Here is a 14,930-nt window from a genome sequence, read left to right on the forward strand (position 1 = left end):
TTGTTAGTTTGTAAAAAATCAGAACTGATTTTTGAAGTAGAATGGGACATTAGAGGCTCTTCAGATTGCCAACTCCAGGCAGGGAACATACAAGGACAGTGACTTTAAGAACCTGAATATTGCCTACTGCAGGTCACTACAGGCCTTCCAGCCCTTTTGAATATATATATAATACAAGCTTTTGTACATAATTTACACAGTAATATAGTACAAGCTTTTATACATTATGTATACAGTAGAGTGAGAAGGATTAAAAAGTCTTTTATTTCAATTGTGTGTTCTATAATGAATGTTGGCACCTGCTACAGCCATCTGTTTTATATTCAGGCATATGTTATAATAAATATTGTTTACACAGCAGACACCTAGTCTTGGAGCAGCCTTCTATAATAAACAGAGCACACATGATATGAGTTTTTCAAAAGTTGGAAACACACTTTTCATATTTGTCCTAATAATAGTTTGACCCTGTTATGACACAGTATCTGGGAGCCATAGAACCAGACCATGTTATGGACTGAACCATGTTATAAGCAACCAGGTCAGTTAGCTGAAGAAAATGATGCATGTACCCTCCAGAATGGGGGGATGTGTAGGTAATAAATGCAGGCTCAAAAATATGTGCTTCATTGGCACAGTTACCATCTGAAATCGATGCATATTAAATGAGAAATATACCTGTAGTGAAAACGGAGAAGGCATATATAATATTTTATATTATTCAGAGAACCCTGCATTGGTACATATATGTGTATACTATTTATATATACATGTCTCATGTATAGCATGAATAGAGTATCAACACCGTGTACTCATCCGTGAATCTCATCACATACATTGAATCCACAATACAAGTAATTCCATCAAAAATACGCATACACACATTTAAAATATTCAGTAAGTTTGTCACAGGTCATATAGGTCTGAAGTCAGTGTAAAAAAAATATCACAGTCATGTAACGAATGATGAAGCATATTTACTTTTCAGTACATATCAAGTCAGTAAAAGTTGGGGTCTTAAGCCACCATTGGTAGCATTCGTAAGCATAAACATTTTTCCAGCAAAAAGGAAACTTTCACAACACAGTAAATGTGTTCTCGTCATATTAGATGATACAGACGCAGGTGTTCTGGTCTGATGACAGGGATTACTACAAACAAAATTGTGAGTCTTCTGTTGGATTTATTTCTGAGTGAAAAGAAGAGGAATTTTACTTATGATCCACACACAAATGTCAGTCTATGTTAATATATTAATTACTAGCGAGCAGCTGAAAATCTGACAAAAGATAGATTATGAGATAATGCCTCATCCGGTCGATCTCCACTACCAGAAATGTCAACAACAAAAAAGCAGATATCTCACAGTATACAGTACTCATGCTAGATGTCAACATAGTGGATTATGATAAAACAATACACTGTTAAGATGGTTTGTCAATATGGACGAAGAATTTATTTATGTAATAATAGATAAATTTCTGTGCTTTTCATATCAAGTTTGTGGCTTTCTTTCAAGGGACCTCTGAATTTCTCCACTCCAAACCAATGGTTGTATATACAAGTTTAAACAGCCAAAAATGCCAATAAAAAAATACAATCACAGACGGTACATTTGCGACATTGGCGAAGCCCTGCTTGATCTCTGAATAAACTTTTTATACCTTAATTTTTGTACTTTTAAGAAGAAAAAACTGTCTTTTTGTGTACAAGAGAAATACATGTATATGAAATTTCTGGAGCCACACTATGACCGTGTTATATCTAAATTCGTGTTCTAACGGAGTGTGCTATAGCAGGGTTGTACTGTAATGAGAAGACAGACAATTTTACCATGACAGTATATCTAAATTTAATTGCTTATATGATTTGCCTCCGAATATAATGGCCTGTCCCCGATTTTGACATCAGTAGTTTCAGGATTGGCACATGTGACGATTTTAACAGTATCAACAAATTTCAATCTGGCGAGACAAGATGCTGGTGTCTGCTTGTCTTCATTGAATCTGCATTATTCCTTGGTTCTCTCTTCAACTTCCTTTGGTACGCCTTTGTTGTTTAGTGTCAGAATATATATATATATATATATATATATATATATATATATATATATATATATATATATATATATATATACATATACATACATACATACATACACACACATACACACATGTATGTGGAATCAGGCAGCACAGGAACTGTCTCTCCAGTGGCACTGTGGCCAAATCATTCTCATCAGCAATTGATAGATGATTAGGTGGAGACCAAACATTACTCGAAAAGTTTTGACCTCACTCTAACTGCAGGCAGCAGCAGGCTCTGGCTCTTCTGTTCTTGAAGCAGGACAATAAATGGGATAGGAAACAAGAATTATTTCATCTCAAAGTTCCCAACAAGCCTCACTGAATTGCCACCCACTGACACCTGCCAATAACTTGCCTGTTGACTTCTGACTCCTTCAATTTTGGCCTGCTTGTACCGACCTGGAATTCATGATGGTATGCCTCTACCCCCCTCAAAAGAGGCCGATTGTGATGTTTACATGCAGCGAATTGGAGGAATAAGGGGTTATGTTGTTTTTATCTCCACATTTTTCCTAGATGCTGATAGTGTTGCAGATGCATAAACTGATGACCAATGCAAGAACTGATGGTACATTTGCTGGCTTGTGACAGTATTTGTTCATACATCCATTGCAAATTTCCTGGGACGATTTGTAGTTCATGGTGGCATGTTCCTCTTTATCTTTGACAGCCCAATTGGCATGAGTCCCCCCCATCCATGTCTGAGCACAGCAATTAGGCCTGTAAGTCATAGTATGATCTTGATGATTTTTATCACCATCCTTTTGTGCTGTAAACTGCCAACCATCCAGTCCAGCAGGCCATACCTATTATCTCAGCTCATGAGATTAGCCGATTTTCTGCATGCTTAGTCTTCAGGCATAATGTTTAAATGTGAAACATTGCGGACGCTGATGGCTGGGATGTTGAATCAACTTTCTTGAATTTTCATCTCAGATTTAGCTTTTCAGTGACAAGAATGGAATCTGGCAGGTCCAGTGCTGTGTACCAGATGAACACTGGGCTCAGTTTGACGTCAGCACAGCCTCCTCACTGGAATTGGTTTAGCACTTTTACTAGATTTGCCCAGAATTTTTATCAGTAAAAAGTATTCATTATTATTTTTTACATGTGTAAGGTCATCACAGGTTTTGTGACCTTTGGTTATGCTGCTGTCATATTAGAGACCAGGTTATCCATCATGTAGAGAATCCGGGCATTCGTGCCCTGACAGGTGCCCATGGTAAAGGTATAATGGTCACCATTTCTTCTTCCTATTACTTATTTTCTTAGCATTAATATGATTGGGGACTGTATTGAAAAGAGAAAGCACATTTTTTAGTAATTTATATTTCTCAGAGAATGCTTAACCAATCATATTACTATGTAAAAAAAATTCACATTCCCACAAATGCAAGAAGCCATGTTGAGGTATAACTTACACTAAGACTGCAGCATAATGGCCCAGACATTGCTGTTAACTGCCCAACTGCAGACATCATAGCGATATGACTGAAAAATTGTTAAAGCTATGTTAAAAATCCAAATCACACACACACACACATACACTAGGACTCAGTAAACACCTTGTGGTGGTAAGGGGAGGTAATGGGAAGGGTCTGCAAGAGTTTCTTCCCATCTAGATGATGTATTTACAGGAAAGATGAAAAAATATTTGGGACTTTTTGTGATTGCTGGATTGAAATATAGAGGAGCTTCTTCCTAGCATTAATGTGATCAGGGAAGTGTAGTCTTGGAGAAACATGAAGCCTCTTCTTGTAGTGGTTAGTCAAGGTTGTTTTTTTATCCAAAAACATGAAGCCTCTTTCTGTAATGGTTAGTCTAGGTCATTTTTTTAAGCCTGAAACATGAAGCCTCTTTCTGTAATGGTTAGTCTAGGTCATTTTTTTATGCCAGAAACATGAAGCCTCTTTCTGTAATGGTTAGTCTAGGTCATTTTTTTATGCCAGAAACATGAAGCCTCTTTCTGTAATGGTTAGTCTAGGTCATTTTTTTATGCCAGAAACATGAAGCCTCTTTCTGTAATGGTTAGTCTAGGTCATTTTTTTATGCCTGAAACATGAAGCCTCTTTTTATAGTGGTTAGTCAAGGTCATTTTTTTTATGCCAGAACTATGTACTGCTGGCTAACTTCATCCCAATAAAATTTGGCTTCTAGGAGTGGACATTGATAATATCTTGTCAAATAAATTTTAAGATTGGTGATTAAAACCATAAAAAAAGACAAAAACATTATTTTCTGGTTTTATCAACTGGTTTTTCTACCTTTGCTTTGATGTGATAGAAAAGAATGTTCTTTTTTTATCTTTTTCTTTTGTCTTTTATGCCATGTGAAAATAATTCAGTATATCGGTGGGTAGTTAGTAGGTAAACAATATTACTACAATAATATCCATATAATGCCAATTTAGAATTTCACTTTTAACATTAATAAAAGATTCTAAAATCTTTAGTTAGAAAAAGGACCAGTATCTCTTTAATGTGAATTTATTTTCTGCATGAGATGGTTTCCAATGGCAGGAATAACTAGTAAAAAGTAGAGGTAAGCTAAGTAAGTTTTGATTGGTATTTATTTATTTGAACATACTAATAATCTAGCATTTTTGATCAACCATTTAAAAGGCTGGAAAATATTTAATTCAGTGCTTCTTATGGCTTTTCTTTGTTGCACCTTCATATTAAGCAAAACATGTGATTGAAATTTTAGTACCATGCTTTAGATACCATACATGCTTGCTTATAAGTTGAGTCCAACTGCAAACTAAACAGAACCCGATCTGCAATTGCATAATGCGTGGGCATATTTATGTCTGTGCAGTTCCAATGGAACAAACAACATAGGCCCTGACTTGCAATCACATTATGCTACAGCAGATCAGGATCTTTGTTTTTTGCAGTTTGAGTCAACTTATAAGCTAATATATACAGTAAATTAGATAGGTCTCATTATGTGCAATTTAATGTTTTATTTAGGACAATAATTATTTATAACAAAGTCACCTTGGGATGTAAAAATGTATAGCTTGAACAAGGTACATTGCCAAGAGAAGGCCCTGCAATTAGTCATTAGTGATGTATACTAATGCTATACTAATGATATACTAAATACTATGCTTGTTTCCTGTTCTGTAGGCTTGTTGCACTAACTCTGCCACGCATCACAGCTGTGTAGATAACTTGCATGCTATTAGCAGCAGGGAAGTCGTACAGACCAGGTGGCTCAGATAAATTTAAGCCTCCCACCAAACATTTCTCCGTAGAAGCCTCAGATTTCAAAAATAAACCCTCCTGCGCAAATTAATCCGCAAAATTTCAACCCAAAGTGCATTTTTAGGCATAAAAAAAAACAGCAATTTTTTGGGGGGGGTATTGTAAAATTTGTTTGTGCCATAATGAATTATGGTGGGTTGCAATTTTATGAGTAAATTTGATCAAGACCAACTCGATACCTACTACGCGGATCATGAAGATTAATCGTAACAAAACCGTGTGGTGTTGCCTGAGCGTGACTAAAGAAATTTTTAAACTTATTTATATCCATGTCGCCGTTGCACCAAGTTTGATGAATATTCCTCAGCGTGTGAGTATCAACGCCATTGAAAACTGATAAAATATTACAATTATCTCTAATTACCTTCGGAATTTGCGTATATCGCTGCGTCACGTAAATCACATCGGTGTTCTTATGTCGGCCACGCGAGAATATCCTAGCTGGGTTAGTTTGCTTATCCAGCATCACATCATCAAAAACAACAAGATTATTAGCATCACCGTCTAAATTTTCCACTGATGGAGTTTCATTAATATCCGTTATAAATTCTATTGTGCCATCTTCAGTATTATCGCTAAATTCCTTTAGTACTTGATAACATCGCTGATCATCAACAGACGGCGCAACCAAATATAATTTATCCCATTTTAACCATCTCATTATCAAATTTAGCAACAATTGCGTTTTTCCAGAACCAGATGGTCCAATGATTATCATTCTTATCGAATTTGGTAATGCATCGATGTGTTTCACTTGCTCGCGTTTTTTTGTGGCTGAAAAATCAATTACATTCATGTTATTAGAATATTATGGATTTATATTGTGTTAAGTGTCGCACTCGAACTGCTACGATAAATCCAATCGAAGTCGTTACACGCAACAACAGGAATGCAATTAAGGGAGAATGTGAAGTTTGTAAGACAATTAAGTTTAGATTTGTAAAAAAAAAAGTAGAACCGGAGGAGACATCGCCGCCTCCTTAACAAATCTGCCTGGAGCTCCCTGGGCGAAATATCCCGGAGAGAAACATTTACCAGGATATAATTACTGCGGACCTGGTACAAGGCTAGATATAAGACTTAACGATAATAATCAACCAAATCCTGGCGAGGATCCAGTAAACGCTATCGATAACGCATGCTACTATCACGATCTTGCATATCGCAGCGGAGATTTACAACAAAGACATCTCGCTGATATTAAATTAATTCACGCAATAGATGCTATTCCTGATAAAAATTTCAAAGAGAAATTGGCAACTTGGTTGATAAAAGGAGCAATGAAAGGTAAATTAGTACTAGGTGCTGGTAATTTATAATGGAGCAAATATATTATTCTCCGCGAGGATTTTGGCGAGGAAAATCAGCAATAGCCAAACTTGCTAAGGCAGCAAAAGTAAAGCAATCTGTCGCTGAATCGTGGCTATCGAGGCAAGCAGTCTGGCAAATTTATCTTCCTCCGCCTAAGAAAATATCATATGCGAGTTTCTCTGTCAGCGTCCCTAATGAAGTCCATCAGGCTGATCTTATGTTTCTTCCTTACGATACCGTCGACGGAGTCACATATAAATACGTGTTGACGGTTGTTGATATTGCTAGCAGATACAAGGAAGCGGAACCGTTATCGAATAAAACAGCAACAGATATTGCTAAGGCGTTTAGCGAAATTTATTCACGATCTCCATTAACATGGCCGAAGCTTCTCCAGGTTGATCCAGGTCGAGAATTTCTTGGCGCGGTTACTTCACTGATGAAAAAGAATAATGTTAAAATCCGTCGCGGTATTGTAGGTGTTCATCACAATCAAGCTATCGTTGAGAGATTCAATAAAACTCTTGCAGAACGATTATTCGGATATCAGTACGCGAGAGAATTTATCCAAGATAAACGATCTCACGATTGGGTAACAAGATTACCTCACGTGATTAACGCACTAAATAACGAAGTAACACGAACAATATCAATGAAACCCGCAATTGCAATTACAAAGACAAAAATACCACTAAAGCGAGATTCTACTATTCCACCTGTGTTAGGTAGCGTCACGGTCAGATATTTATATAAGGAGGGAGAAGCCGAGGGTGGCAGAAAAAGAGCAACTGATCCAAACTGGAGTGTTACGACACATAAAATATCAGCTGTAACAAGATCATCAGGAAGGCCAGCGATTTATTTTCTAGATTCACTAGCGCCACAACGCGGATTTACCAAAGAAGAATTACAAATAATACCAAAGGATACTCAATTACCGCCATCTTCGTTAATGTGAAATTTAATCCTACCTAACTGAGATAATTTTCTTACTCGAGAAACTGCTAGATAAACTAAATTTGACCAGGAAATTCTATCATCGACGATCCAAACTTGACCATCTACTGTTAATCCTTGTGACGAGTGAATCGTTGCTGCATATCCAAGTTTCCACGGTGATCTTTCTGCGTTTATTGCATCATTGACAAGATTAATATCAACGAAAATAATATCGTTCAAAACTAATATTTTTTCTTCTCCGCACGGCAAAGTAACATTAATATTTTGTTTTCTAGTATCAGCGGGCCTATAGCATAATGGTACCGGCAACGTTGGAAATTTATCACAATGAAGTTTGAATAATATTTCCTGAATAACATCGCGAACAATTTTTCTGCTAGCAACAATCAGATGATCCGGACGCCACAAATTTAGAAAAAGATCCATCGAAGTTTCGTCGATTATTTTTCTCATCACATCGCATTGAAACTTATTAGGTTGCAGCCGAATCATTTTTTTAAACTCAGTCAATAAATTATCATTAGATCTATAATCAGCATCAATCTCTTCATAATAATCTACAAAGTTTCTAAGCCACCTGTGAGGAGATTCACCATCAATAGGATCAGGTTGCCCATGATCGCCGCACATTATTACTGCAGTATTTTTTTCTTCCAACCAACTTAGGAATGATTTTAGTATAACTAAATTTACTGTGCAAATTTCATCAAATATTATAATCTTATTAACGTACTTGTTTCCCATTCGAGCCGGATCCCACAATCCACCACTATATTTGAAATAACTGTGATAAGTACAAGAATTAACGCCACGTTGTTTTATTTCTCGCGCTAATCTATGAGTTGGAGTCAACACGATCATATCAGATTTTGAAAATAAGTTTATCGCTCGTGTTGTTTTACCACTGCCGCCAGGACCATTTAGGTAAACGAATTTGTTTCGTGAAATTGGATCAAACACTGATACTGCTGTTGATACTTCATCGCATTTATCTTTATGAAATTTATCGCAATCTTCTACATCCGCGTCCTCACAATAATCTAGAATATCCTCGTTTTTTATTCTCCAAGTTCCCCAAGAACCATCGGTGATTAAATTTTCTAATCTGCACTGATATTTTTTATCAATATAAAATGAATCCGTTGCAACCCTTACCGCGATATCAGAAAATTTATTTATCATTGACAGCAAATTGATACTCACATAAGCGAGCATCGATGATCTTAAATGAGTATACTGCGCGGATTCTCCATCGAGATAAGTTATCACTGTACCCAATTTTTCTCCATCAATAATAATATTTTCTCTACTGCAAAATATTCCACGAGACACTGTATCAGCAATAATAAAATCCATCTCGGCATCATTGATAAACAACCTAGCGTGGCGATGTTTATGATCAACTGATCCTCCTTGAGTAAATTTACCAATTATTTTTCTTCCAATATCTTTCGCGTTCTCACAATCTGTCGGCAACCACACCTCGGTCTGCTTTCTATACGATATAATTGCTTCACTTACCGTCAATGATATCAACATCGACGAATCCAACATAAATCTCAACAATACCGTAGGGACCCATCTGCGTTGAGATAAATGCCGACCAAACCAAATATAACAAATTTTATGCAAATTTTCAGCAAGTTCGAATGAAGTAACATGAGCGAATCCGGTCATGACAAAATCAGGTAACGGTCCGTTAATTGCCACTCTCGTCATCTCGTTGGTAGGATGGCCAAATTTAGCAAAGTAATTTGCACAATCGCCATATCCGAGAAAACTTCCAGGATAGCATGCGCTCATATCAACGGAAATCATATCCTCGAAATAGTATTTGGTATTCCATAATCCTCCATGGCCGTATTCGATACAGCTAAGTTGAATATCATTAAGAAACTCATTCCTCGTAGGTTTCCACGAGTTTCTCTCTCTAGCAGCGTGAGCAGCAACAGACGGAACAGTAAAGCAATTTGTCAGTAATCGATCTGGATTTGATGAATACTTCACCGCGATATTTCTCATTGATTCATGTAATATTTCATCTCGGTAAATATCTCCTCGTGGCAGGATAAATTGATCGTATCTTTCTTCGCTAGAAAATAACCAAATCGATATTGGATCGGACTTGGCTAATAGTTTGATATATCTAAACATTGCATCGGAACTATCTTTGGATTCCACGGGATAAAACTTAACAACACGATCTCGCGGAAATATCATTACCGACTGACTCCACGCATGTGAATTATGATCAACAATTTCGATTGGTGTTCCTCGAGAATTATACGGCGATGAATATAATATTTCACCCGATAGTGTTTTAACCGTAATAGGAAATTTAAGTTTCTTACTTAACGCAGCAACATCATCGATTGATGCGCCATCAGCAACTGTCTTTGCCCATGAATTAATTTTATCCAATCTCAATTGAGTCAGACCAGATCCACGACGGGCATTCCTCATATGCTCGATAACTCGTTCAGCTACACAATTTATTATCGGAGATTCCCTCATCGCAGGTAGGTTTTTCATATCAGGATTATTATTCAGCCGATAAATTCCATAGACAACAGCACTAGAAGGATACGCCCTAGCATAATAAGGACCATCAATCCCTAGTAGCAATCCTGGTTTCGAATTTTTATCAAGAACAACATTTTTCTTACCGCCACGTACTGGATCTCGTTTGTCGCGAATAATCCAAATATCATCGGGCATTTGTGCAATAAATTTTATTCCGAAAATAAATCTCTCTTCTTTGTGTGAGTTTTTTATATGTTCGATTATCTTCTTCGCTCGCTCCAGATTCATCGTAGCATCAACGAAATTAGTTTTCCATGTCGACCAAACATGAATCGCTCCATCATCAAAAAATTCCTTCTTCGCACTATCAACTTCAGGAATGATATATTCTGCCTCATCAAGATCAAATAAATCCATTATTATATTTTAGACAAATGTTTAAATTATAATGAAGCAATGCGCGTGGATAACAGTTGGATCAACAAAATCATGTAACAAATCCTGCAGAGGTGAATATTGTGGCGCTCATATATACGAAATTCGACGAGGTAACAAAGGACCACAGCGATGTTTAGTTTGCCAAGTTGGCATTCGAGGAAAGACAAGATTATGTTTCTCTTGTGGAGGAAAAAAATATCGTGAGTTACGGAGATATTATGAAAAAAGATCCTCCTCGGTAATAAAATGCGAAGAAGATTATATTAATCGTTTCAAAGCAAATTATGATTTAAACAAAGAGAATATCATATATGGAAATGAAATCAGCGATTCCCACAATGAAAATCACATGCGAGTATAAATCGCATCCCATCATCGAAGGTTACGAAGCATCTGAGGATGGTAATGTCAGAAACATCAAAACAAAGAAACGTGTTGGTAGTATTTGTAATTCGGGATATCTCAAATTTACAGTCCATAAAAGAAATGAAAGAACAGAATGTTATTCGAATCATAGATTTGTGTTCGAATGCTACAAAGGACCAATAGAGAGAAGACTTGTTATCGACCACATTGACGGTAATAAACTTAACAATAAACTTTCCAATCTGCGCGCGGTAACCCAGAGTGAAAATTCAAGATTTGGTAATAACCGTGGATTTCCTAATTATTCGAAGACTGTTAAATCAGTGAATCAGGCAACAGGTGAGGAAATCGCGTTTACATCGATGAGTGCAGCAGCAAAACATTTCTTTATTGAACCACGATCAGTACAATTTGTGGCAGAAGGAAAATACAACGCAACATTTTCTTATGATGCTGATTCGTGGATCAAATTCTCCTATGTACCAATAATATTTGATTCGGAGAGTGACGAAGAATAATTGAATATCTCCGCAAAACAAAAAAAAAGATTAATTTTGAAAATTCTCCTGGGTTTTATTTATTTTTTTCGCCCATTTTTCCCACGGAGACAGATTTGGAAAATCTCACTTGCGATTTAAAAATCAGGAATCAGAGATTCTCACGATTTCACCAAAAGATTGATACTTACAGTTTCTCCTCGTATATCAAGTAAATTTCCTTTCTGATCCGTTAATTTGAAATTTATTCTTGACAAAAATCGATTATGACATCGCAGGTAAAACGGATTCATTGGCTCCTTGATTATCAAATAACCGGGAGATGCGCTAGGTGAAAATGAATACAATACAAATCCCTGATTCGCTTGATTCGACACTGACGAATCAACATTATAGCTACCCTCGACAACATCCGCGTGAAGATAAATCGCGATAACATCCGTTATATTAACGATACCCGGCGAGATATGTCGTCCAAGTTTGGAAGGATCATTGTTGTGTTTAAGAATCAATTCTGAATATATTTTTTTGGTCCATGAAGCATGTAATTTTGGAAATAAATCATCAATGGTATCAGTGACGGATTTTCTCATCGCATCAAAATCAGAATTGGGAAATTTGAAATTTGGCAGTGTTTCCTCGGTTAATTCAAATACTCTCATGAATTTTTGTTTTTCACCCGAGTTCTTGATCAACTCGAATTTGCTAATAGGAAGAACATAGTCGGCAATTGATATATCGTCGACTATCGCCCGAATAAACATATCATGATAATATTCAATATCATTCGCAAGTTGATTTAAAATTTTCACGTGTTTTATAATTTCGCTACATGAACTAGATTTATTTAGGATGCATTCATGAAATGATCCGCGCAATAAATTTAATTGTAATTCGTGTTCTTGAATAAACTCGTCTAGAGTTCTTCTTACCAAGATACCGTCTATGGGGGCTATTATCCTGTTAATGTGGGTAGCGTCGAAGATTTTCACATCTGGGGGGATTTTAGGAAGAGGCAACCATGAGAGAATTCTTTCGTTAATAAAAGTGAAAGCGAACATTACCAGGTTAAATTTGTGGTTATTCATGAGATTGATGGCGCTGTGGATCAGAGGTTTGTGTTTGATATCTCCATACCATCCTTCGTTGGTTGTAAAATCTTCCTTTTTTGGTTCCGGTAGTTCTGGAAGGGTTTCATCATACCAACCTGGAATAATAACATCCGATTTCTTTGGTTCTGCTAGAGGTGCAACCTCGGGCCAACCTAATACGGTTCTAATCGACGATTGGTAAATATCAACAATATACGGCGACGCTACTTCGATGATCGATGACAATGTTGGATCATGTGAAGATATCTTTATTCCCGGATTAGCATCGCCGGTTATATTTGATATTCTAGTGGTAAACTCATTATTCAGCTGATCAATTTCGTAACTGCCCGTTGGTATACCAACAACGATCCAATCCGGTGTTCCATCGGGTTTATTCTTATTTGCAAAAACTAGTGAATTATTTGACATCAAATTACCGAATGATTTTGATCTAACATTGGGCCAGCTGTTGTAGACACGCAACTGTGTTAATGCAATTTCGCTAACGTTAATTGGTGTTGAGAAATTAATACTAAACTCGGGTTTCGTTGAACTTAGCGATATTAACGTTGTTGTTGGCGGTGTCGTGTTTGTCACGATCTGGGCTAACTCGGACATTATTAATATTCATTTGTTCAATCTCCGAGTAAATACTGATCATTGAAGAAAATTCTAGATCGGATATAATACCATCGTTGAGACTTTCAGAAAGTAACAATGATAACTTCGAGTACGCGTCACTAACTTTAGTTAGTTTACTTTTGTACGATGATAATTTTTCACTTGTGCACGATGATATTTTTTTCGCGATGATATTAAGAACACCCGCGATTGCTGTTGTTGACGAGATTATTATTGTTGCAACGATTGGCGCTATCATTGTTACCGCGGATAGAATTATTCCTGCACCAGCGACCACAGCAGATACCGCGTACACTGCAACGTCAATGATAACTAATTTGCGCTGGTATTTATTTATTTTTGTTTGATAATCGTCAAGTTGTTTTCGCAACGAATCCTGCCATGATCGCGCTTGATTATATCGGTAATCCGATGCGTTCATATATAAATAATTCTCTATACAATTCTGGTGGTGTTTCGGATAAATATTCGAAAACTACAAAAAAATGAATTTGGGTTGTTATGGTTCTATCTGGTGGTACTAGTTCGATATAAAATACTTGCCCTTCATCTAAGGGTGCAATAATAAAACCGGGATAATATTCAACGAAATTTGCATTAGTGGTTTTTGCATTAAATTTTATCCTGGAGATAATATATATTCGATAAATACCCGTAATTGGCGCTTGAAGGAAAAATGGGTCAACCCCAGGTGTCCATATACCTTTATGTGTATTTACCACAAATGGCACACTACAGGTAACATTTTTTATTTTTACTTTTTTTGGTATCGAAATTCGCGATAATCCTTCAAGGTTCATTGACGATATTTTTGTTTTTAAATCTTGAATTTTTTCGTCGTACGTTGATGTATCGACCTTTTGACGCGATAATTCACGTACCACGTTAATTTCATCGTTGATGGATTTTATTTGTCCTTGCATCACGTTAATCCCCTTGGTAAATTCAGGAACAACAACATTGCCGAGTTTAATAATTTCCTCGTTGATTTTTTTGTTGATATCGCCGATCGATGGTTTCTGGCTCATCAAGATATTTACTTCGTTAATTTTGGCAAGAATACCAGTAATTTCCTCGTTGATTTTTTTTATTTTCTCGCTGAGATCGTCATCGGCTTTTTTATCTGATGCGGAGGAAGTATCAGTTGATGTTTTTATATTCTCGTCAAATTTTTTGCTAAATTTAGCTAAAATATCGTCAAGTTTTTTAAGATCGTTATTTAGTTTGTTAAGTCTTTTTGTCATTCTATCTTGAAGTTCGTCGTGTAATGTTTTATCGGCCTTCAGGGGTAATTTTGCTATAATATCGGCGATATCAACAACAGATTTTAATACCATCTCCGATTGGCGAGTAAATTGACTAATGTGATCGCGGTATTCGTCTCGCTTGATTATGTCAGTTATTTTAACGTTACTAGTTTGTAATCGCCCTTCTGTATTTTGAAATACAGCAACTTCACCAGGATCAACTTCTGACAGCGATAAAAGATTATTAATATCACTCTTGGTTGCAAACTTTGATGTATCGATGTCGACTACGTCTTTTTTTTCTTTTCTGAAGAGAGACCTACCGTAAATGTCAACCATGATATTTATCTACGGTATATTCAAATAAAATTTTGCGAAAAGGACGAGATGATTTTGAAATTGCATCAAGGACGTTAATTGACTCCGGGCCGCATATTGGTGGATCTGCTAATGTTTGTGTTGGAAGTGTTGAATACCAAACCGGAAGTTTTAGTTT

The 14,930-nt window shown here is 36.5% G+C and overlaps 1 protein-coding gene across 7 annotated transcripts in view; it reads left to right on the forward strand.

Moving 5' to 3' along the window:
- The window catches only part of LOC149773699 (dystrophin-like), a 494,817-nt gene that overhangs the window by 274,178 nt on the left and 205,709 nt on the right, over positions 1–14,930 (forward strand). The window lies entirely within an intron of this gene.

The sequence above is a fragment of the Sinohyriopsis cumingii genome, unplaced genomic scaffold (assembly GCF_028554795.1).
Source record: "Sinohyriopsis cumingii isolate HCF-2022 unplaced genomic scaffold, ASM2855479v2 utg000622l, whole genome shotgun sequence".
NCBI classification, from domain to species: Eukaryota; Metazoa; Mollusca; class Bivalvia; order Unionida; family Unionidae; genus Sinohyriopsis; species Sinohyriopsis cumingii.